The sequence below is a fragment of the Ictidomys tridecemlineatus genome, unplaced genomic scaffold (assembly GCF_052094955.1).
Source record: "Ictidomys tridecemlineatus isolate mIctTri1 unplaced genomic scaffold, mIctTri1.hap1 Scaffold_808, whole genome shotgun sequence".
Taxonomy (NCBI): Eukaryota; Metazoa; Chordata; class Mammalia; order Rodentia; family Sciuridae; genus Ictidomys; species Ictidomys tridecemlineatus.
In genome coordinates, this window is record NW_027526025.1 from 1 (window position 1) to 22224 (window position 22224).

Below are 22224 nucleotides of genomic sequence, written 5' to 3' on the forward strand. Positions count from 1 at the left end.
GATGGTTATGCATCACATTTATATTAGCCCATGCCAAGACATTATTGCTTTATCACTAGGCTTAATATCCCATGATAGGGCATTTGTGTAGTCCTTTGTAGGTTGATTTGCCATCATTCTCTTAATAGCCTTAGAAATAGTATTATCACCTGTTTTTATAAATGCAATGACATGTGGCAGGCGTTGTAAATATGTTTGATGAGTTCTTTGAAGAAAGTGTCTCTGTTAGGACATGGAGGGATGCTGACCTTCTTAATTCAATTCTCCAACTCCTGTCAATTGGTGCTTTGCTGGACAATATTTCATGACAGCTTTCAGCTCTGTATTTCTTATGAAGAATTTAACTGAAGCAAAACAGAATTTAGATGGGCAATTTAGCCTTGCAAATCTCTTTCTGTCTCTCAGTCTCTGTCTTTCTCTTTCAGGTTATTTACAATGCTGGCTCACTAATAAACACAATCATGATTTGAATGAACAGAATCACATGGTTTTATCTAACAGCGTGTTTTATATAATAAAATATTCCTTACAGTCTTGAAACTTCACGAAGCCCTGTCTATCTGACACCAACTTCCTGGAAGACTCATTAGTAATTAATGAAATCACTAAGAATGGTCCATGGTGACTGACACCCTCCTGGCAGCCGAATCTCCTCTTACACTTTGTTGAAATGCTATTGGCTCCATAGGTTTGATTTGGGGGAATGGGTTGGGGAGGTGGAGAGGGAGGGAGTTTGATTACATACAGTTTTACAACAACCCTCAGTGAGAAGGGAAAGCTGTGAGTATATTCCTCCAAGTTTCTTTACTTAGGAAACTGCTGGGAGAAGTTTTCTGAAAATTCTTTCATATATCCAATGCTAATAAGAAGATTTTTTAAAAAAGAAATACTGCTAATGTCCTCATTCTACTTAAATGATATTGGGTGGCTCAAGTCAATAAGCAAAGATGTAGTGTTGAAAATCACCCTCCTTTTTTTTTTTTTCCTCCCGTTTTCACACATTTCTTTCTTTCTTGGCATTGCCTAAATTTATTCTCCTCTTCTCTCTTTTAGGAACAGAATTTGGTATAAATAAATGATAACTGAGAAAATGGTATAAGCTGAAGAGTAAATGTCAGTTTCTCTAGTCTCCTACCGTAGGATAGGAGATAACTTGTTATAACAAGCAGTTACCCACAAGAAAGATGGTGGTTTTGATGGATGTTATTCAGTTTGAATTTAATAATAAAAAACACTTCTTTTTGTTTCTTTAATTATGTCACTAAAAAAGGAAGGAGAACCCCCCAAATCCTTTCAGACTACTAGTGCACTCAAACTGTTAACTCAAAATAGGCTACTTTGTCAGAGTACTGCCCACAAAATGGAATTCTGTACATTTCATAGCCAAATGAATTTAAATTGTATGGAGCTAATATTTAATACAAATGCAAGTACCAGTGGAATCTGCATACTTAATATGCATCCTCTAACTCTCAGAATGAAACAGTTGATCTATGGGACACAAAGGGATCATCCTTCTCTCAAAGAGAATATTTTATGACCAGGCAGTTAAAAAGGCACTGACATAAACAACTGTTTGCAACTCTCTCTCTCTTTCCTCTTTCTCTCTCTCTCTCTTTCTCTTTCCTCTCTCTCATCTTCAAAAAGAAAAAGGTACACATAAGGACATGCTGTTTCAGACAAAGCATTTTAGAAAATCATTTGATATGTTTTTCTTTTTCTTTAGGGACAACCAAACCTTTGATAGTTGCCCAAGGGAGTTTCTATAATTTATTTATTTATTTATTTTGGCATGAGGGGAGGGCCAGTATGAACAAAACTCCTCTTGGAATTGGAAATAATACTACTTCCATTATAGAAGTGTAATTTATGATTTTTATGCCATGACTAAATGGACCAATTTTTCTGGGACTATGTCAATTTTCAATGTTTCATTTAAATTTAAATTGTTAAAATTCTATCATTGTACATTTGTAGGAAGTTTACCTAGATAAAGTAGTAAGGTAGAAAACAATTATTTTGATACATTCCTTGTCCTAGTTTTTGATTCCTAATATACTGTCACTCTCTGACAGGCCGTGATTTAGAAAGACACTGTGGAAGTAACTGAATGTTGGAGGTGAGACCTCTCAAGAAAAGCATGTATCCCCATTCTTTCCTTTCCTTCAAACGCCTGAGGGAGAAGAAAGACATGGAGTGAAGAGCTGCCTCATTTTCCTGAGAGAAAACAGTGGTGCTGAGAGCCTGGTGTGACTTCTGTACCTGTAGCATTTCCTAGTGTTCAGTGTTGAATCTCTGGCTCCCAGACTCAAGGGTGGACCCCCTCCCCACTCCACCCAGTTGGGTGAGCATCATAGTGAGATGATGATTCCATGAAGCTCAGAGCTGTGCACAATTTATGTTTTGAATTACGTTTTATCAGTCAGCCTGCTTATTGAGAGCTAGGTGCTGTCTGTGGAGTTATAAAGATATACACGATACTATCTCTGTCCTTCCAGAGCTTGGAATGTACTTAGACAAGCCAGGCATGTACACATGAAATAGGGACTCGCTATACCAGGTGGTGGAGGACATGCTACTGAGGATGCAGAGGAGGGAAAGAATTACAGTTGTATGACAGGCTGGAACTGTAGCCTGTCAAAGAAGTAGGGTCCCAATTCGAGAAGCTTGGAGGACTAATTTCTGATTGATCTGGAACTTGATTTTCTATTTTTGTGGTGCCAGGGGATGAACTCTAGGGCCTCATACATTCTAGTCAAGGGCTTTGCCACTGAGCTACACCTTCAGCCCCAGAACTTGATTACCTAACAGCTTTATTTCAAAGACCCTTTCTAAATTATTTTTTTCCTCTTAAGTTCAGCTGCTAAATAATGTCCTTTCTATGTAGTGAACAAATATATTTAAAGGGGGGAGATCAAAACTTGGGCTTTATGATTCTCTGATGAATAAGGAAAAGCTGTTTCCACTGCTTGGTAGGTTGGTTCTCCACTCTCTTCTTGCTTTGACTGATAATGTGAGTTTAAGCAATTAACTGAAGCCAGATCAGAATAAGCAAAATCAAGAGTCCCAGCAGAATGATTAGATCAAGGATGCCTGTCCCTTGGACATTTCCATGAGGACAGTGAAAAACTCTAGACTATTATAGACTTCAAGAACAGCTCTTTGGAGATTCTTTGAATAGGGTGCAAAGGGAAATTGCCTACTTATGTTGGAGTGTTGAGTGGACTTGCAGGGAAAGAACTGACAGGTAAACTCTAGTTTAGGTACATAATATGTTCCCAAACGATCTAAAATGACCTTCACATGCCCTCCAGGATGTAAAAATATCACTATATTCCTTCAGCCCTCAATCTTGCTCTGCTTTCCAAAGCTTGTCTGACACCAGCAGAAACCCCATGGTTATAATTCTCTCTGCCCTCAGGAACATTTACCAGTAAGGGGGAAAATAAGGCCAGAAAATTGTTGCTATGAGCGCTGTTTTGTGGAAGTTAAAATGCTAGAGCGAGAATCTGATTGCTTCATAGCTCCACCTCTCTCCCTCCCTCTCTGTCTCTCTCCTCCTCTCTCTCTGCCCAATCCACCCCCCTTCTCAGTTCTCTCTCTCCCCCAACCCCTACCTTTTCCTACTCTCCTCCCATCTCTCCACTGGACTCCCAGTTCTGCCCCCACATCAGGCCAGAGAGAGCCTTACAGGTTGTCAATGAAACATGGAATTATTTCCTTTGATGGCTTAGATAATAGTAGCAACCAAAGCAATGAGTGAGGTTGGCTGAGACCAATGCAGTCCTGCCCGGGACTGGAGAGCCAATCACAAGAGCAGAGGGCGGGGCGTCGGTACCAGCAGATAATTGCTAAGTGCATCCCTAGCACAGTTGGTCTGAGCTGCTGAAAGTTCTGGCTGCAGAGACAGGAACGCTTAATCCTCAGCTTGCTCCATCCCTAGAGCATCCTTCCACCACTTGGCAGGGCAGCAAGCCTCTAGGCAGCAGCCCCTCTGCTCCGCGGAAAAGGTACCTCTGTCTGCATGGGGTGGGGGGGGCGCTCCTGCATGTCGGTTCTCAGTGGCTTGCAGTTTAGCAGAGGCGCAGGGATTGCAGAAAGAAAAGTTTAGGGGAGGAAATGTGACAAAGGTAGGAATCCACTGTCTTTTGTTGGGAGGAAAACAAGCTGACAATTTGGAAAACTTCTGCGCTGTCAAGAACTGGGCTTGTTTACTACTCTTAATTAGCTGCACTCAGATCTGTGGGAATCGGTCTGATCTTGGGCTAGGGAGCCTGCAGGATTCAGGTGTAGACTCCAGTTCGCTGGGTGAAGGAAGCTAGACCCCAGGATGTGCAGTTTTCTGACCCCCGCCCCCCACCACGGACGATTCTGTGACATATCATTGGAAGGATGGTTCTGATAAATGTGATTGGTTGGTTGGGTGTTCTGCCATAGGGTCTACCCCGTCTACATTACCTTGACCTGCCTTCCCCAAACTATTGTGACCTTCAAGTTCAGTCTTTTCTCAAACTTCTGTCTCCTTCTCACTTCTGCTCCTTGCCCACTCTGTCTCCATTCATTTTATTCCATGAGAAGATACATTTCCTGGGGTCTGGGGGCCTGTCCTGTTTGACCTGGTGAGCATCTGCGTGTCACACAACTTGGTGAGAAACCAACACAATCTTTGTCAGAGGAGGAGAATCGCTTCATTGATTAGCTCCGGGAAACTCTGACAGACTTTCCAGGTTTGGTGTGTCCCCCCAAAATGGGGATGGAGCTAAATTTTATCCCATGTGTGGCTTACACCCTTACCAGAGAAGTGTCCATCCTTGAGCATCCTGACAGCTCTGTGAGCTGAGGCTGATGGGAGGAACAAGTGGTTCAGGGCTGCCTCTTTATGGGTGCGTAGGTTGTTTAGGTACGCAGGTGCAGAAAGATGGTGCTGAAGTCACCATCCATACTGTTGCTAATAACTGCTCTTCAAGTAGAAAAGCTCACCATGGCAGGTAGTGGTTCAGTCCAGCATCATCTCTGAGCATTCTACATTGTAGAACCATAAGGGCCTCCCTTGCTCTGAGACCTACTTTGGGTCCTGTGGAAAACTCTTTTTCTCCAGCTTCTGCCAGTGGGAGATGTTAGGAAAGAGAACCTTTAGGAAGTGGTGTCCCTGTGAGGGAGAAGGTGATGCACTTGGGTTTGAACTTCTTTCCTGCGTTTGCTCACACAGCTCCTGTTTTCACAATGGTTTGAAAAAATAGCTGTCTGACTTTTTGTTGTGGGTCAGGATGCACTCAGCTTTCTCTTCTGCACATGCTGTCTGACAGTAAACAAAACCAACTTGCAGGCCTGCACAGTGTGATTCCTTTGTGTTCTGGGGACCTGGAGTGGAAACTAACATTTGGTCAAGGACTTCATCCTCTGTGGTCTTTCTAGGGCATGCGACCCCCAGGGAGCCCAGAAGAGGCAACACTAGCCCACGGTGGTCTTGATGGCAGACCCCTTGGTTTTCATGAAGACAGTAATAAATTAGAAAATGCTTTTGAGTTTGAGGGGTGTCTAGGACCAGGAAGCAGGAGCCGAACCAGTGATCCCTTCAAGTGATGCTGATCTGCTGGATTTCTACAGTGATAGAGAACATTAAAAGTAAGGCATTTAAAACAGCTCCTGAGCGGTGACTCATGCACTGAGGAAAAAGGCTGGGCTGGGGGGTGGGAGCAGAGGGAGCTTTGAAAAGTACAAGTGGGACACGCTGGCGCACTTGCTTTTTCTCCCTCTCCTCCTCCTCATTCCTTTTCCTTGTATTTCTCCATTTGGAACAGAGATCATTAAAATAACAACTTACGCTAAAGAAATACATATATATATATAGGAGCTGAAGAATAATTGACAAAACATAAAACACCATCATTGCCATTTCACCTTGGGTGGGTTGGGGTGTGAAAAACCAGGATCCTGTGTCTCTGCTGTGATCCAGTTTGGAGAATTTAATTGCTGGTGTCAGGCTGATTAACTCCTTGTGAAGCTGGGTGCCTGTCTGTGTATGAAGGGACCGACTGATGTTCAGGAAATTAACTTCTCATTTTATCAAACATGATAGCTTTAGCCAGGACCCTGTATATAAGCACCATTCAGAAATCTAGCATTTTTTTTCCTTTCCCCAACTAGCCCAACTGGGATTTCTCTCATTTGACCACTGTGGTGTAGGTAGAGAGGTTGCATCTCCTGCTTTTCCAAGCCCAGTGCAATTTACCTGGCAAGTAAATGTCTGATCCCTACTTTCCCGACCTTCTGTCTTCATCATCCTCTCTGTCATGTCTTTTTGTCCTACACACATTAATAAATAACCTCTTTGCCAACCTGATTTGCTCTTGTCATTTTGTGCCAATTTTGCTGTTAAAGAAAACTGTCCCCTGAATAAGATGGAAAACATATTGTAATTTTTATCAGAAAAGTGCCTTTTTGTCTTCTCTTTTAAAATCTAATTTTGTGGTTTTGGGGAAATCAAATAAGCACATTGATTGGGTTAGGTGTTTTGGTAAATGCTGTCACAATGTTTCCTTTTTCTTTTGTGGACGTCTGACTCCCCCACTGATCCTCAGGGAGGGTGTGTCTGGAGGTTTGAAGCAGTCTGGAACATCCCTGAAAGTTGATGAGATTGGAGCACAATGTGCTCCTATTTATTCAAAGTGGGCAAAAGGCTGTTTTGAAATCTAGGCTCTGCAATGTATTCAACACACTCTGTTATTGTCCCCCACATTCTTCACTTAGGAAAATTTTATGGGCAGTGTTTTAAGCAAATAGTTCATCTGACTCATGCTTCCGTATACTCACGTGCCCCTTCCTTCCTCTGCCCCTTCCTTTCACCTTGATGCAGGTATCTGAATAATCATATTCATTCTTACACCGCTTGTTCCTCCTTCCCTCTGGTTCTTCTTTCCTGTCATGTAAGGGCACCATCAGGTTGAGATTTGCTTTTAGGTGCCCTGCTCACCTTACTTGGGAAAAGAGTTCAGCAGAATACTTTAGGAATTGTGGAATATTCATAGGATCCAGCCTAGTGGGAGCAATGAGGTAATCTTTTCACCAAGTTCTGTTCTACTGCAGATCTTGCAAGAGTACCTGGGGCCTTGCAGGTGACCTGTGTGAGGCAGACAGGGCAGATATATCAAAGCCTGGGGAATTCCTACCAGCACAAGGCTCTGCTGCTCCACCCTCCTGAGGCCTATGTCCTCCCACAGCCCCACACCCAGCCCCGACTGACCTTGGAAACATTAGCAAGCAGCTCCACTGGTCTATCATTCTCCCAGGTTCTTTGTTCTCTGTTTTCTTGTCTATCAATAGTTGGAAAACATTAAATCCACTCATTCATACTAAGGTGTGAACAGTGAACAGTATTGCCAATTAGAGAAGTATTTGAAATCTTTTAAATTTTTAAATTTTTTACAATTTTGGGATGCTGGAGATTAAAACAAGGGCCCACTCATGCTGAGCAAGTGTTCTACCACTGAGCTACACCCCCAGTCCAGTATTTGTATTTTTCATGGAAATCAAAGATGTGCGTAGTAGAAATTCAGACATCTGCTAGTGGGACTGGGAAGATGGTTTGAGTAGACAGCACACTGGGAGACCGTGGCTCTTTGCTTTTCAATTAAAGGTAGTTACCCACATTGAGGACACACTGTGGCCACTCAGGGCTTTGTGGCAGTATTTGATGTCTCGTGCCTGGAGCCTGATCCCTGAGACTTGACCTTGGACACTGAATTTACTTACCCTTTTTGACCTTCAGTTTCCCTCTATGGATAAAGCCAGGGGCTTGGACTATGTTCTCATTGTACTCTGACCATCTCTCTCAATCTTGCTACAGAGCCCTATAGCTCTCTGGATGCCACAGCTTTAGAAAGATGTGGAGCTTGCAGAGCTACCTTCAGTGAGGGCCACAGTGACCGGCGATGCTTTCAGAGTTAGAATCCATGAAGACAGGTCGGAAGGAATGGTGTATGTTATGCCAGAAGAAAAACAGGCTGAGGGGTGATGTCATAACTGATTTTGGTTTAGGAGGGGATGTTAAATGGAGGATGGCGACCAGCTGTTCTCCATCTCCAGTAAGGATTGAACGAGAGAAAATAGACTGAAATTGCAGCAGGTATGAGGAAGAATTTTCCATCAGCAAGAGTTTTTAAAAAGGGAAGGTTGTGGAGCCTCTGTGATGATCTTTAGGAAGTGGATAAGCTAAAGGTTTTAGCTGGAGGAGGAGTTAAAGGGACATGAGGAGGCTGGGGCTGCACAGTCTAGGGATCTATGCCCTCTCCCAAAGAGGTTTTCTCCAAAACCTTGCCCTTGCTCTCGGCCTATTGAAGTTACTGAAAATCAAAGCCCCCCTGGGTGAGTAAGAAGGGAATACAGCCAACCTGTGCTTTTCCCACTCCCGGGCATGGAAACCCCTCAGTCTTGCTGCCATTGTGATGAGCAGATCCTGTCTATTGCTTGGGGAGGTCCCATCAAATCTAATCATTAATTTCCAGATGTGGCAAGTAAGGCCCAGAGAAGTAAGAGGCTTTGAAATTGCCACACAGTGATCTGGTGGCCAAACCAGGACCAGAATCAAGGTTCTCCATCTTCCAAGTCGGTGTTATTTGCTTCATAGCATCACTGCTGCCACTGCCCAGTAACAATACAGCAATCCCTGCCTTGCAGCCACCAACATCAACACCACCTGTGTGGTCTCCCCTAGGAAACCACTGCATGCTGCATGAGGATGTCACAGTCTTCAAGGGGCAAACCTATTCCTCAGTTCCTCACAGGTTTATGAGTGCCTCAAAGTCAGTGGACATTATTGCCAGGAAAATAATGACATCGATGCAGATAAATGAACTGTAGAAATTCATCTCTACTCTAACAGGATGACCCATAAAAGTATTTCACCTCGATGTGGAAGGGTCAAACTGAACCCAGAGAGCATGTCACAGGAGTTCTAGCCTGGACAGGGTGAACCTCAGTGCCTGCTCCTCCTTACTATTGCCTCAGTGTTCCTGGACTGCAGAATTTCTGCTTCTTGAGAGGAACTGCATTTCACGTCCCTTCATGCCCACCTTCATAAGTAATCACTGAGGATCTCCAGTGGATATCATTTCTTCATTCAGATATTACAATTTCATTCTTAGCCCCTTTGAGTGCTTTTTACTTTATTTCCAATGGATCTAAAAAACTGCCTTGTTCAAGTGTTGTATGAAAGAAGGAAATTGCCTTACTACACACAATGCATCCAATGTGAGCTTGAACCAATTTGCAGAGGAAGTTAAGAAGTGTGGAGTTACCCTAAGAGTAAGCACTGAGGACACTCTTCTTGTGGAGAAAAGAGGCACCAATATGCTTGATTGCACTGTTGAGGATGTTGTACCATCCTCCAGCCAGATCACTGTTGACCCATTAAGTTTGAACAATTAACTTCCATGAACCACATGGCTGTTTCATTACTGCTTGTTGCATTTGAACCTTGGGAGAGCTCCAGTGCTGGGTGCTTTAGCATTAATTGATGGTGGAGTGAAGTATGAAGATGCAGCACCATCCCTAAGACAAAGGCAGTGTGGGACTCTGAATAGCAAACAACTCTCATATTTGGAGAAGCATGAACTAAAAATACAGCCATGCTTCAAGGGCTCCAGTGAGCATAGGAACGACTGCTGCATTCAGTAAGTCATGGTGCTTTGGGAGTGTAACTTGGGATGGGACCTAACTGTTTTAAAATATTATCCAAAGTGTTGCTGTCCTGGATGTACCTATCTGACGGAGTTTGCAAAGGAGTATTGGAAAGCAGTTTCACCAGGCTAAAGATGGACAGAATTTCTCCCTGTATGTATTGGTGATGATCAACCTACTTAGATATAGGGCAAATAATTCTTACTGTTTGGCAATTAAATGTGTTATGCCTTGGGTATAAGTTTTCCCATAGCTCATGGGAGACAATGCAGTAATGCTCACAGTGAAGTAATTAGATTATGAGAGCTGTGTCCTAACAGGGCACTAATCCGGATGGCTTAATCATTTGAGATGACTAAGGTACTATGTGGTAACTGCTAGCAGGTGATGTGACTCAGGAAGTCAGAGGTCACTGGGGGCATGTCCTTAGTGGCTATATTTACTCCCTATGAGTTTGTGTTCTCTCTCTCTCTCTCTCTCTCTCTCTCTCTCTCTCTCTCTCTCTCTGCTTTCCTGCTGTCATGTACTAGAGAGCTTTCCTTTGATGTATCCTTCTGCCATGATCTTGTGCCTCTGCTCAGGCCCAGAGCAATGGCACCAACTGACCATGGACTGAATCTTCTGTAACTACGAAAATGACTTTTTCTGCTCTAAATTGTTTTTGTCAGGTATTTGAGTCACAGTAATAAAAAAGTGACTGCCAAGAAACTTACTCTTCATTTTTTTCCAGACAGAAAAAAATAATACTCATTTTATTTTAAAAACTCTCGTGAAATTGTTTTCCATATGACATCCCATTTAAAAATTTAATGTAAACCAACCTGTGGGTTACTCAAGATATACAGAATTGCACAATATGTTTACAGATTCTAGAAGATTTACAAGTATTATTCATTAGGTAGTAACGGTTTGCTGCAATTTTTCCAGAACATATTCCATAGTAAAAGAAAGGGCATATATTGGTGTTCTTCTATAAAAATTCCTAACAAATGGAAAATGGCAATTTTCCAGAGAGAAGATTTGTTCTTGAAATAGTTTTCTTAAACAATTGGGAATATAGAAAAGGTTGTAGATATAAAAGAATTATAACAATGTGTAAGTTAGCATTTTTCTTTTACATTATTGTAAGAACCATTAAGGTAAAAGGTTTATATTCATTATAAAACCACTCTTAAATCTTATGCAAATAATATAACATATGAAAAATATTTCTGCAATGAAAATTACCCTTTAAAAAATATGTTGTATACATGGAAGAAAAATATCTTGTTTGCTACCTGTGTTCAAATTCCAACTGATCAGTCAGGCAAGATGAACTTTGAGAAACACCAATCACAGTGTATGTTAGAGTATCTATGAAGTTTTGGAAACTGAGAAATATTTTTACAAAAGCTCCAGGAACTCACTCATTTTCTAAGATGTGTCCCAAGTGGCCTTCAATGATCTTCTCCCTGAATGCTTGTTAATCTGCTTATGGAACAGATATGCAGAAATTCTGGAATAACCAGAATCAATCAGAAGAAACACAAGACTTGAGGATATAGGATCTCTCTCCATCTTTCTTAGCAGGCAAGTCCCTGGTCCCAATCCCATTTTCTGCAAGGAGTGCAGGAGTCAACCCAGAGGCAGACTGACTGGAGGTGGCCCTGGGTGGATGGAGCTTGCCACGTTCCTGCTGCACTGACCCTTCTCCAGAGGAGCCTCATCTTCTTTTACTCTTCAGCAAGCCTCCTGGGGAAATACATCTCTTTCAGACTCAAAGGCACAGAAATCACACGTTGGAGCAATGTTCTGTTGGCATTGACCACTGTCGGGGCTACTAGACAAAATCAGACATAAGAGGTGCAAGGCCTTCTTCAGTGGTGTTCTCCCTGCCTCCTGGCAGCAGGGACTCAGGCCAGGGCCAGAGCATACCTGAAATCCTGTTGCTCTGAGGATGCGACACCAGCAAGCAAGGCCAGATTGATGTCTATGTAGAGCCCGCCCATATTGACTGGAATCCCTGAGCTTGCTGTTCTGGGTTGGTGCCCCTCCTGCACCAGCCATTACTGGGGCACCTGCACTTGAGGCTGTTGGATGCGTTGGAGAAGAAATATTTTTGCTGCAATCCTCTTAGAAGAGGTGGCAGTTGGAGTCACAGAAATGCATTTATTGTTATTAGCAGAGCAAGTCTTTGACTTATTTACTTATTTACTTTGTTTCCTGGTTTAAACTTCTTTTTTTCATATCAAGTCATCAAAGCACCCCATGAGTTTCAAGTAGAGTCCAAAAGCATTGCATACAGTTTCACCCTGAAGGTTTCTGCACCATAAGGTGGTTGTGGTGTGCCAGTTGGCACAGACAGTCTAAGCCTTCATGGTGAAGGCACATGCTTCTGGCTGATGAGGGGTCAGCTGAGGCCATTAATCTTGTTGAAAAGACTTTTAGTATGGATTAGCTACCACAAACTTTGCGCGGGCAATGGCCAGTGTCCTCCAGATGTCCACAGAAGCTACAATTCACACACTAGGGGCTCTCTGCCAGGTTCTCCAGCAGGTCTGCACTGGGTTACTCAGGAACTGGAATAGGGCTCCAGGAGCTAGGCAGGTATCAGTGGTGCACTCATGTAGAGTGAGTATGGACTCAGTATTGGTGGTGGTAATAGGTGGTGGTAATAGTGGTATGTCTGGTTCAGGAGCTATGCCATAGACACTGAGCTGTACTTGTGCTCCTGGCTGCTCATGGGCGCCAGGGTGCACCTGCCACTGCCTCTCGTGCTGCCAGAGCCCCTGTTTACCACCACAGTTTAGCCTCCAGGATTGTGCCATTGGCCATGGAAGGGCTTGGCCAGTAGGGGAAGAACCAAGGTGTGCACCTCAGCCTAGCCAGGGAAGTCAGGCTCTTTGGCCCAACCACTGGCTACATTGATTCTTCTGCCTTATGGGGGACTGTGGGATGAGACTTGGGGCCAATCAGGGTCCCCATTGAAGATAGGCCAGAAAGACAGCAGTGGGTGCTAGGTACATAGACCAGTTACTGGCCGTCTCTGCAGCTGCAGCTACTGTAGCTGTAAATGTAGGAAGAAGCCAGGTGCACCATTGAAAGCGGCATGTCCCTAACTGGAGAGGGCAACAAGGATCAGGAAAATGTCCTCAGGCTGTTAGGGTACAAACTAGCTCAGCTTGGCATCCCAACTAGACTGTCACAGCTTGCTGGTGGTCTTGTTCTGGTTGAGCTCAGTGAAGAGCAATAGGTTTTCTCAGCTGGACAAGGCACTCCCAGGGAAAAAGACGCTAGCACCAAAGGTCCATGGGGAGCCCAGAAGAAATGCAAGGCTTATGGGTTGAGAAGCAAGGAATAGGCCAGGAATCCTGTTGCTGCTTTTGTGAGGAGCTACGGTGTCCTGGTCCACTCTGGAAACAAGAGGAACAGGAGGAGGAAGGGATGGGGGGAAACAATGTGGAGAGATCTCACCATGGAAAAACCCTGAAGTCAACTGCGCCTGCAGCCTTGGCTCTACAATAATTTTGCAATCAGCCACTTTAAGCCATGGCCATCCATGCTCTGGAGCTGCTCCAGAATAATTTCTATCTCCTTGGGCATGCACTGAGCAGGGAGAAGGACAGCAGTGAGGGTTGCTTTTGGGCGTTGAGAGAGACCCAGGGCTCCTGAAGGAGTATGCAAATTCCCTAAATGATGCTTACCATCTCTACAAATTGATTTTGCTTGAAATTCTACAATATTTACTTATGTTTTAAAATCTATTTTCATGCTTAAATCCTATCCATATATAAGAAATTTAGAAAGCTCCTGTGCTAGCACAGTACTTTTATTTTGGAATATAATGCAAAACCAAAGAACAGGTAGTAACATTCCAGATCTTGTGTAATGTATTTCTTCATTCAGGATGTACAGTACAGCCTGTGTTGTTCTCTGCCTGCTTACTTTTTGCTCACATCTCCCACATTTATACCAGTATGTGCTCAGCTTTGCTCATCCATTGGTTTTCTAGTTTTGTTGAATTTTATGGAATTTTTGTACAGGTCTCATGGTGACTTTGTCTCTCTATAAGTATTATTCTGTGCTATTATGAGAAAACTCTACTTGGAGATTTTCTCTTTTTTTCCAGTAATGTATTCATTCAGGTTCCAGTCTCTTCCCTGAATGCTAGTTGGTCTGAAGAGTTTACGTCAGCACACCTCCAGTGCCCAGTACTTGCTGTTTCATACTAGAAAACTTTATCCTAGTGATGTCCCCTGGGTTCCACTCATGTGGTGGTGAGCCAGTTCTCAGTCCCCTACATTACCTGCACACCCTTGTTTCCTGGTCTTGGGTTCAGTCCAATCTCTCCCACTCCAGCCCCACTGAGAACTTGGCCAGATGTGTCTATCTGAGCAGGTCCTGCAAGAGATCAAATTTGAGGGGGGGCAATAGAGCCAGGTGGGTTTCTATGACCATTTGTGCCCTCTGTAAACCTCCCTCCATGTTTACTTTTCTTCTGATCATTTAAGCACACTTTATGTTGTGTAGTATGTGTTTATTGGGCCTGTGTTTTGGGCCAAACTTGAATTTGCCAAGAACTGGCTTCCTCGGCTGCCAGCCCCCTTGCCAAGGCTGCAAAATGGTTCCTTCCTTTGCCCTCTGCTCGATGCCTTGAGAGATGTCAGCTTCTTTCCCTGCACAGGGAGATCATGCAGCACATCTTTCAGGTTTGTTGGGCAATGTCCTTGGTCTCTAAATGCTCTGTACCCAGACAAGCCTTCAGCTTCCCCCCAAATGCATGTTCCTTTAATTCCCTTATCCCTCCACTATGCTCACGGAGGGACTTAAATATGCTTTTGGCCTGGCCGTGGCAGTGTCTGTGCTGCTTTCTTGGTTTCACGCCAAGAAAAATGATTTTTTCTTAATTATGTTCTTTACGCCTATTCACAGATTTCCTGGGCCATAGGAGTGACATCAGACATTTTCCAGTGAAGACTGTACGAGTATTATGATGTCAATCATGTAGAGGTAAATTATTTAATGAGAGCAGAAAATTGTCAGGTAAGTTAGAATTTCTTGAATAAAACAAATGGTAAAAAGAATTCTAACACAATACTCATAAACTTGTCTAGATACCTTAAATCATAATTTTTTAAATAATAAAGTGCAATAAATTAAATGATTGAGAGAATAGTCAGCCATTACTAAGACCCAAATCCATTCACTGGAATATTAGTGAGAAGAAATATCTCAAATCATCATAGATTAAAAATAAACAAACACCTTGAGATGAAAGATAAAAGGGTTGGAGAATAAATCTCCTTCACCAAACATGCAAATAATAGGATTTTACAAAGGGGAAAAAAAGAAAGAAAAGCAGAAATAAGTGATCAAAAAGAAAAATTCCCTGAGGGTTGGAGGTAAGGGATATATCCAGAAATTAAAATGATACAAGTTCCAGACAGAGTTGATGAAAAAAGATGCACACTTAGATTCATCCTGACAAAATTCTAGAGCTCTAATGCTAAAGGGACAATCTTATAAACATTCAAATAAAAAGAAAAAGAGACCATCACAGCAGAATACCTGAGACTGGATGGCTGAAGTGGTGGAAATTTATTTTTTCATAGTTCTGGTGACTGAAGTCCAGACGAGGTACAAGCAGGGTTGATTTCTGGTGAGACTCCCATGTTTTGTAACAGCTACTTCTCTGCTGAGTTGTCTCCTCTCTTTTCCTCTGGGTGATGAGCTGAGAGGAAGATCTCTTGTGTCTCTTCCTTTTCTTATAGGAACACTAGTCCTTTTGGATTATGGCTAAGCCTCATGACCTCACTTCCAAGTAAGTACCCCTTTAATGACACTATCTTCAAGTGCAATCACTTTGGGATTAGGACTTAAATATGTAAATTTTGGGTGGGGCACAATGTAGTCCATAACATTACCTAAAATGGAAAAGGAACCAAATCCCAATTAGAATAAATAATATTTCTTGTATGTACAATATGCCAAAATGCACTCTATTATCATGAAAAATAATCAGACTGTCATCGCTCTTATTATCTGTAAGAACAGAGGTTAGGTGATGGGACAAAAACATTTGAAAATTTTTAAAAGAGCTAGAATGGAAATACTCAATGCTTAGTCAAATTATTATTTGTTTGTCAGGACAAAAGAAATACAGTTGCAAAGACATTAAGATTCAGAGTAGATCACTTATTCCATCAGAAGAAAATACTCAATGACCAATTCCAATGAACAGATCCATTAGAATAGAGACCTCAAAGTAGGAGAAATGGGAGAAGAGAGGAACATGTGGTGAGCAATGGACCGTGGTGTACACACATATATCTAAATGAACAATGAAAGATTCTCTGGTAATACGAAATAGAGTACTAATGTGGTTTATTAAAACAGAAGGAGCATCTGCAATGAAAATTATAATAACTTGCATCTGAACTGAGTTAATTAGCTCTGTGAAATCAGAGGTGGGAGAGGGAATGAAAAAGGAATTTTTGAAAGGCACAATCTGAGTGAGGGTTGAACAATGAAAAGAATAAAAGGAGAAAGGGAAGATGGAAGTATTCTAAGGACTCATCTCAAAAAAGGGCAAGGAGGTGGAGCTTCATTGATATATGGCTTAGGAAAGACTTGAAATCTTATTAGTAAATTAGGGAAGTCTGATTATGAGTCTTTGGAAGTGAAAGGTTTTCAGTCAGAATATGGAAAATGTACTGGAATATCCAAATTAAGAAGTTGAGAAATGGAATCAATCCCAACTTTAGCAAACTGGTGGAAAAGCCAGGCAATGTGGAGCATTTCTGTAATCCCAGTAGCTCATGAGGCTGAAGCAGGGGGATTGTGATTTCAAAACCAGCCTCAGAAAAGTGAGAGGCTAACACACAGTGAGACCCTGTCTCTAAATAAAATACAAAATAGGGCTGGGGATGTGGCTCAGTGGTCAAGTTGGCCTAAGTTCAGTCCCCAGTACCCTCCTCCCCCCAAATATTAGGAAGTCACCAGAAGCATTAAGTAATAGATATAAAGATGGGAGAAATAAAATTAATATACATATTTGGGAATGGATTAAATTTTTCCATTGGAAGTGACTGAAAGGATGAAATATTGGTTTAATGCACACCATTTATTTTTTTAAGGTGCATTTAAAATGTGTTTAAAATTTAAGGAATAAAGGATAAAAAGAGATATTAAACAAGTAAGAGCAAAAATGAGAGAAGAAACTACAACATAAATGTAATCAAAGTGCAGTTTAAGAATAAAAACAAAAAATTGAAATGTACATAATATAATGATAATAGATTCAACTAATGTAGAAGTTACTATTATCATAAACCCATACATACTAAATAACACAACAGCTAAATATATACATCTTACATGAATCCACTAGATAATCAAGGAGAATTTGATTAAGTATCCAATATAGCAAAAGATTTCTTATATTTATTTTGAATTAATCCAGCAAGCAGGAATAACTAAAGACATGAAGGAATTTAGTTATACAATTAATTATTTTATTTAATAACAGACTTTAATATTTTTAAAAGAAATAACATATATTTTTGTGAATCCATATAATATTTAATAAGTAAATCCTTGCCAAATTTAAGATTTGATGGACCACATTCTGTGATTAAAAATCTATGAAATTAAATGTAACCCTAAAAAATTAATACAATAATCTCTTTGCTTAGAATTGTGAAAAAAAAATAATAGGTATTCCTTGAATCAAAAAGTAAATCAAAATGAAGGTGTAGTAGCACATGCCTTTAATCCCAGGGATTCTGGAGACTGAGGCAGGAGGATTGCTCCTTCAAGGCTAGCCTCAGAAGTTTAGTGATTAAGCATTTAAGTTTAGTGATTAAGCATTTAATTAAGAATTAAAAATGAAAAGAACTGAGGCTATAGCTCAGCAATAAATTCTCCTTGGGTTCAACTCCTAGTATTGCTAGTAGGGCTAAGGGTGTGGAGTAATTCAAACCTGATAATAAAAACTATGCAGAAATAAATGAAAAGGCTATTTACCAAAACCAGAAAACTTAGCATAATGCACAATTTACATTAGGGTGGATTTATGAAGATATTAAAAATGGAAGTAGTAGATATTACTTAGATTATGATATTAGAATATCAAAAGAACAGCAAAATAACAACTACCCAAACGAAACAACAACAACAACAAAAACAAAAACACTAGCCAGAAAAAATCAAAAACAAAAAAGAAATGCCAAATACTGCCTGATCCCATTCATATGAAGAACCTCAAATGTTGATCACTGAGAAGTTGAAAATAACAGGGTGGTCACCAGCAGCTAGGGAGAACTGATGGGAGGGAGGAACAGAAAAGGTATTTCAACAGGCACTAAGTCATAGTTATATAAGAGAATTTCTGGGGGTTTTTGCATGAGAGGGTGACTATTGATAACAATAATGCATATTTCAAAAAAGGCTAGAAGAGCCAGGCATGGTGGCACTTGCATGTAATCCCAGCAGTTCAGGAGGCTGAGGCAAGAGGATTTCAAGTTCAAAGCCAGATTCAGCAACTTAGAAAGGCTTTAAGTAACTGAGAGTAAATAAAAATTGACAAAAGGACTGGGGAAGTGGCTTAGGGGTTAAGCACCCCAGGCTGTAAATACTGACACACACACACACACACACACACACACACACACACACACACACACATCCTAGAGAAAAAGATATTGAGTGTTCGCACCACAAAGAAATGATAGCTGTTCACAAGAAGAGATGAGTGTATATGTACCTGATTTCAATATTATGCAATGTATGCATTTGTCAAGGCATCCCATGGTATCCCATCAATATATACACTGTAATGTGTTAGAAGAAAGAAAAAAAAGCTAAGCTTCATTTAAAACTAGTAAAAAGATTACGTAAATTAAATAAACTATTACGTGAAAAGACCATAAACTACATTATGAGCCTTATGAGAAAATGGAAAGGAAAGCAGAGAAAGAGGGAGAGGAAAAAAAGAGAAAGAAGAAGAAGTGAAATATAAGGTTAAGGACAAGAAAAGAAGTATTGTTACAAACACACTGGTTAAGGACAAGTAAGAAAGATAAAAGAATACACAGCAAACATTTGAAATCCTAGAAAACAATAAATTATTTCTCAGAAAACCATAAATTTATTAAAGTTTATCCAGGAAGAAATAGAAACCTAAATTGATTGATGAATAGAAAAACAATAGAAAAACAATTACACATCTGATAGGGGAATTCACCAAAGGGTTCACAGTTAAATCCTAGCTTTTCTTTAAGGAAAAGTTAATTTTAATATTATAAAATTACTTATAGAGCATCAAAAAGATTAAAAAAAATTCCAAGTCATTTTAAGAAGTCTTTTTAACTTTAATTTCTAAATTAAAATATATGTCTTTTAGAAGGAAGGAGTGAAATAGCTGGACATGGTGTAATCCCAGTGGCTCAGGAGGCTGGGGCATGAGGATCACAGGTTCAAAGACAGCCTCAGCAGCTTATCTGTGCCCTGCCTCAAAATAAAAAGGGCTTGGAGTGTGGCACCCCTGGATTCAATCCCTGGTACAAAAAAAAAAGTGAAATAATGATATATGTTACAAAATGCATGACCTCAAAATGTATGACATACCCAAAATAGTATCTCAAATGAAAGAATCAGGACATAAAAACCACATATTATATGATTCATTTATATAAAATGTTCCTAGAAAGCAAATCTATAAACAGAGAAAACAGATTAATGGTAACCTAAGGTTTGGGTGAAAGCAGGAATTTGCCACTTGTGGGTACAATGGATATTGTTGTTGTTACCACCACTACTGTGCTGGGGATGGAACCCAGGGCCTCACATGTCACAGTCCAGTACTCCATCACAAGAGCCACATCTCACCCAACAAGGGATATTTTGTGGTCACAGTTGTATGACTGCAAATTTACTAAAAATCATTGAATTGTATGCTGCAAATAGGTGAATTTTATAGTATATAAATTGTATCTCATTGAAGTGCTTTTGATTAAAGTAAATGGATATCAGAAAAGAAAAATCAATGCCATTTCTTATAAATGTACATGCAAAAGGCTTAAATAAAGTAGACTGATAGATTTCATGAAGGTATCAACATATTCCATGAAGTAGCATTTATTCTAGGAAATAAAATTATAAAAGTCATTAGCTATTCCTTAGAAAGCAAAATAGGGATAAAAATATTTGCTAATTTTACCAATATTTTCAATCACAAATTACTAAAACCATTTCAATTTCAACCAAGAGTAAGAACACAATTGTCAGTCAATATTTTCTTAAAATTCTTGCATAAGGAAATTAGAATAATATAAGCATGATCAAAATAATGGTAAATGTTTATCTGTTAGATAAAATTATTTATACCTAGAAAACCCATGAGCCTGTAATTAAAATAAAAGCAAAGTTCTCCTTTGATTGATAAAGACAATTGTACATGATAACATCTTGAAAAAAATGGCTGATATGACAATAAGGGCCTAGAAATTAAAATAGAACCGAAATTATACTCATAATGACAGAAAAGAGAACAATAAAATCTTAGGAATAAACATAATAACGTAATAAAAAGCTTTATAAGTAAAATTTCTACAAAATTAAAAGATATAAATCAAATTCTGAACAAAGAGAAAGGCATTAAATGGTCGATAAATTTTCTAAAAGTTTTGATTCTTCTAAAACCAGCATATTACTTAACATAATGCCAATTATAGTTCCACTATACCTTTCCTTTTGAAATTGAATAAAATTATTCTGAATTTATATGGATAAAAATAATGCCAGAAAGTCATGCAAAGAAAGAACAGAAATGGAAAATGACTCACATAAAAGATCATCTGACTTTTCTATCCAGATCAGTTCATTAGAGTATTGGCATAAAATTAGACACATTAGTGAAACATCCTGGAAACCTTGGAACTGGAACTGAGGAGAAATAAGTTTCTAATACATGATAAAAGTAATATTTGGACCAGTATAAAGGCATAAATTATTTAAAAATTGTGGTAAAATAATTAGCTCTCTCTGAAGAAGAAAACACAGTTAATCTCTATCTTACCTAAAACCCAAACTAATACTGAAAGGAGTATTGATTTAATTTTAAAAAGTAATAGAACCATAGTACATTAGAAAAGGAATATTTAGGACACTCATGTATTATTTAACATTTGTGTAAAAAAATGTGTTTATGGACCATACAAACTTTTAAAAACTCTGCATGTGAAAATATTCTACAGATATGTGAATAGAGAACAATGATGAATCTGAAGGAAAATATTAATATAACTGATACGGATTAACATCCATTTTATATAAAGAGCTCTTTCAAGCATCCCAATAGAAAAATTAGCAAAGACTGTATAGAAGCAGTGTACAAAAAGGCAATTCCAAATGGCCAACAAACATTAAAATACTCAACCTTACCAATCATCAGTGAGTGCAAATTAAAGTAATGAGATATCCCTTTATGCGCATCAGACTGGCAAGCACTGAGCAGAGCAATAACACCTACTGCTGGTGGTGATACAGAGGAAAGAGCTATTTTAATATATTGCTGGTGAAAATGTGCATTATTATAGCTTTTTTTTTGGAAAGAAATCTGGCAATATCTATTAAGTTAAAACTATCCATTGACCCACACATTTCATTGTGGGAAACTGTCCCACAGAAACAAATGTATTGGCAGGTAAGGATGCATGTTCAAGGATATTTATTGCATCACTGTTTGTTTTGAAAACCTGGTAGCTAAGTGAATTTTGATTAGAAGAGGAATGGTTGACTACAGAGAATATTACAGAACATTATGCAACTTAGTACTACATTACTTGACATGAAACAATTCCCATGATGTGAAAAAAGCAGGATGCAAAAAGGTAGGTATAATATAATCTCATTGTTAAATGAAAAATTATATATTTCCCTAAATATATAACATGGACAAATATGTACATGCACACATATATATGTTCATATATACATCTGTGAATTATTCTACCTTTCTGTATTTGATTGAAGAAAAAATATCAGATTATATGAACCAGCTTGTTTAAATTGATCACCTGAGAGTAGCAATGGGAGATGATGGAATTAGAGGAATGTGGGAAGAGGAGGGAGCACAGCATAAAAAGCAAAAATACAAATAAAACCCAATATTTGTGATTTGATTTCATTTGACTCTATTATGGCCCTCAAGTTATGGTCTTTTTTGAAGGGATTCTAATCTTGTATAATCTTCTATCCTGAGAAGTGGAACTGTGACTTGTTTCTCTCAATTAGACATCACAAAGGTAATGAGATTTCACTTCCATGATTATGTCATTTATGATTTATGACTTCTGTCTGTTGACTTGCCCTTGCTGGCTTTAATGAGATAAGCTACCACATGAAATGGTCTATATGGCAAGGAACTGAGGGCAGCCATTAAGTGATAGCCAGGAAGTAAACCAGCAACCACAGCAGCTCGGAAGTGAAGCTTTTCTCAGTCGAGCCTTCAAATGAGACCACAGTCTTCCTAGTACCTTGACTGCAGACTTGTAGGGGACTTATATA

The 22224-nt window shown here is 39.8% G+C and overlaps 1 pseudogene; it reads right to left on the reverse strand.

The window, feature by feature from the left end:
- Positions 1-11592: 11592 nt before the first annotated feature.
- Positions 11593-12446, reverse strand: LOC144374659 (transcription factor GATA-6 pseudogene; annotated as a pseudogene).
- Between the last annotated feature and the right edge of the window lie 9778 nt (positions 12447-22224).